The sequence below is a fragment of the Anser anser genome (assembly GCF_964211835.1).
Source record: "Anser anser genome assembly, chromosome: 2".
Classification (NCBI taxonomy): Eukaryota; Metazoa; Chordata; class Aves; order Anseriformes; family Anatidae; genus Anser; species Anser anser.
In genome coordinates this window covers 63,608,197-63,612,406 of record NC_139721.1, presented here as the reverse complement: position 1 = coordinate 63,612,406, position 4,210 = coordinate 63,608,197, and positions in this window count along the sequence as shown.

Below are 4,210 nucleotides of genomic sequence, written 5' to 3'. Positions count from 1 at the left end.
TCAAACGCGTGAAAAGTCTGCGAACGGAGGCAGGGACGGTGGGGGTTAACGTGGAGAACTTCCGAGGAGAGCTGACGTTCAGGGGAAAATAAATAAATAATGAAGTTTGCTAAAAATGTGTAACCCTCTTCCGTGGTTTGTGAAAATGGAGAAGCAGCAGGCAGGGATCTTGCGCATCCTCATCCCTGCCGACAGCCAGGAGGGTTCCCCACGCGGGAAGGAAGAGCCCCAGAATGAGGAAGGCTGGAAATGTGCATCCTCTTCCTCCCATGATACAAATCAAAGGAAGAAACCTCGGCGTTAGGGCTCGGTGCTGGTACAGAACGGCTGGCATTTACACTCCTTGGGACTACACGCGATCCGTGTAGCCGTGTAGCCGACACCTGCATGTCGGCCTGCAGCAACTTCGGCTGCCTGGGGCTGGACTCCGGCGTCACAGTACTTTAGCCTGCTCCCCACATCATCTCTGGCTATGCCATTATCTCCTCCCAGTCGTCTTACGGAGAGTTTTTTCCAGGCTTATTTTGGTTCGTGTCCTGGTTTCAGTTAGGGTAGAATTAATTTCCCTCCTAGTAGCTGGTAGGGTGCTATGTTTTGGATTAGGATGAGAAGAGCGCTGATAACATGCTGATGTTTTAATTGTTGCAGAGCAGTGCTTACACCAGGCCAAGGACTTTTCGGCTTCTCGCTCTGTCCTGCCAGCGAGCAGGCTGGGGGTGCAGCAGGAGCTGGGAGGGGACAGACCCAGGACAGCTGACCCAAACTGGCCAAAGGGGTATTCCATACCATCTGACGTCATGCTAAACAATATATAGGGGTGGCTGGCCGGGGTGGGGGGCCGGCTGCTCGGGGATAGGCTGGGCATCGGTCAGCGGGTGGTGAGCAATTGCAATGTGCATCGCTTGTTTCGTACACATTATTATTAGTAATACTATTATCATTATTTTCCTTTCTTTTCTGTCCTAATAAACTGTCCTTATCTCAAGCCACAGGCTTCATTTTCCCATTTCTCTACCCCATCCCAGACATTCCCCATGTCTTTGCTCCCTCAAATCCTGCCCCCAACATACCCTGTAAATGTAGGGGGGAATGCTGCAATGGACTTGGGTGACAATCCAGTACAAGAAAAACACATGTTGTTCTTTAAAGCATGAGCAAGTACTCAAACACCCCTCTGAAACATCAGTAGGGCCTTCTAAATACAGGTGACACCGAAACAATCGGCAGCAATATCTATTAAACTACCTTAAAGCTTAAATTCTGCATGGTTAAAATGGGTTTAGGCTTCTCCAGCTGCTTTTTGTTACCCAGTAAAGCATGAATTAAAGAAAGGGGCTCAGAGCAAGTTTCACCACTTGGGCAGGACGCTGCGCAGGGTACTGTAAACCTGAGGAGCGTATTGAACTGTGGGTTTATTGCCATTGGCATTAAAGCAGCGAGAGGAACGTGCCTTCTGCTGTACGCACAGCTCATGTACCAAACTCCCATTGCTCTGCCTTGCCTTATTTTCTTACAGGAATAAATAAGAATTAAAGGTAGGCAGCATTTTTAAAAGTGAGGGATGATTTTGATTAATGACTTCTTCAGCTCTGGCTTTGCACTATGCAGGAACTCTCGAGGTAGAGGAACTCAAACCCTTGTTTTGAAAAGCTGAAAAAATAAAAATAAAAAATTGATTTTTTGTTCTTCATAGCATTATAGATTTTTTAAGATACATCTTTAGAAAAACACACCACTCTTCTTTAAGTTCAGAAATGGCTTTAATCTAATAATATTTGACGGGATTATATTTTCCATTAAGCCTTTGTGATGGCAGATCATTTGTTCAGATGTTTCTTTCATTGGTTTATTTTCAGGTTATGGCAATTACACATCAAGGAATAAGAAATGCCCCTTTTTGTTTTTCGTGTGAACCTGGGTGTATAAAATAGATTTCAAGCAGCATAAATGCTATTTCCTAGTAAACTCGTTTCCTGCGTGGTTCGTGAGGCTCACGGAAAATGCAACCATCAATCCAAATGTTTCGGGGAGGCACAAGTAAGATCCACTGCCAAGAGGGAAAGAGAGAAGGCGGCGGCTGCTGCGTGGCCGAGCAGGGCTGGCTGCTGCCTCCCTCCCTTCCTGAGCACCCGCCGTGTTTTAACACAGCTCCAGGAGAAGTGAAGAGCGGCATCGCTCCTCTGGACAGAGCAGAGGATGATCCTATAGCTGGAGCAGAGGATGATCTCCAGAGCCAGGACACAGCCACTGCCTGCACCAGCGTTGGCATCCTCGCGCCTGGGGAAAACCAGCGCTTGGCATTTTCTTAGAAAAATAATCCTTCTCAGCAGCTCTTTTCTATACAAGAGGAGAGCACAGCCAACCCCGCGTTAACCAATTAATAAGCACACGGTGTGCAGTGGCAGCATGAGCTAGCATTGATGACAGCTCCCTGTTAAGTGCAGCGGTCGCACGGAGCACGAGGGCTGCAATTAATGGGCCACGCTAATGCCTGAATCAGCCCAGGGCGGCTCTGCTGGAGGAGGGGGGAATTTAAGGCGATTGCTGTTCTCATCTGAGGAAGCAGGTATTTGCTGTTGTTACTGCTCACCAGGGAGCACTTGAGAACACTCAAAATCCATCACCCGGACTTCAAGCTGCTTTAGCAGGGAGCGGGAAGCAGGTCCTGATGACACGGCGTGGGGCTGATGGGGATCACAATTTCCTCGGGCAACGAGCCATCCTGCACCCCAGCACCACTGAGACCCATGGAGTTAGAAACTGGTGTCTGGCAGAAGGACGGAAGTCTGCTCACGGAAGCTGCTGCTGCTTACCTGAGGCCTCTGCAGCTCAAGATGCTGGAAATCAAAGCTGGGATTTGTTAAAGGATGAAGAGCTCCAGTGAGGTGCTCTGGATGCACCACGAGCTCCTTGCAATCAGGCTGACAGTGCCAAGCTTGCCAGGCAGGCAGCACAGAAAGGAAAAGTGACCTTCCTCCTCATGCCCAGACACACGCACACGAGTCCCAGGTCTCTGAGAGCTCGCTAGTGCTCCCTTTCATGCTTTCCCCACCATCCAGCCTGCCCAACACAACGATGTCTGGAATAAATGCTGGAAAGGAGTTACATCATGAGGAGAAAAAAGCACTGCTGTGTAATGGAGCCTCTATGCTACAGCAGACAACTCCTGTAGTACTACAGCTTTTCTTCTAACACACACCCTTTCTCTACAGCATCTCAGAAACCCCCCTTCTTTGGTTTACTAACGCCAGGGCGATGTGCACACGCTACTGCCAGCTGCCTCACAGCAGGAACCGTACAACACGTGGATGGTTGGTAAGGGCTGCAAACTTAGAGAGGTTCTCAGCAGCTGAAAGTCAGAGCCTATTGTTACTAATAACACAAACCTTGGGGTTCAATAAATCTTCTTAAATTCATGAAGCCCGCAAGTCAGGGAACCCTTCTTGAATACTTACACTTATACAATTACCTTTTCCATGTCCCCTGTAAATGAAAATTGCAGCAGACTATTCATGAATTTTCTTTTCTAATATGATCTTTTTTTTTTTTTTCTGAGAAGGATGTCCAACAAATAAAGACTGAATGTCTGTGAAAACAGATAATTTCTCTTAATGATTTTAGATGGGTGCGGAATTCCAAAACAATGCAAAACCCATGGCAGGTAGGTATGAAACCCCAGGCTTTACAGCCTGTTTTCCACTCCTACTTTACTTTGAGATGCAAATCTCTAAAAAGTGCCTCTGGAAGGTCTTGCTATAAAAGACCAGTGTTTTGCTGTAGCAGCCCCTCTACAGCAGGATAGCAGGGGTAGCAAGAGTATGTTCCCAGGGGCAGCAGAAAGCTAATTCGACAGAGGCACAGAGGCATCTGAGCCCTTCTACCCATGCAAGAGGCCACAGCAAGCTCAGGGCAACTGCTCTTGGGAGCGTGTCACCGACCCAAGTTTGCTCTGTCCTACGGGTCCAAAACAGAATGAGGGAGCAGACACCTCTGGCTCACGTGAAGGCTTCTTTGATTAAAATCACAAGTGAGGAGACTAGCAAAGAGATCTTCTTTCAGCGATTTTATGAAGTTGATGTCTACGTTGATGTTGATGACCCTCTAAAGAAGAACAGACTTTTTACCACGAGCAGAAGACGGACGATATGGCTTTTGTCTTGACTGCATGCTTTGTCTATCAAGAATAGCACTACAAAAACGAGGAGTTACA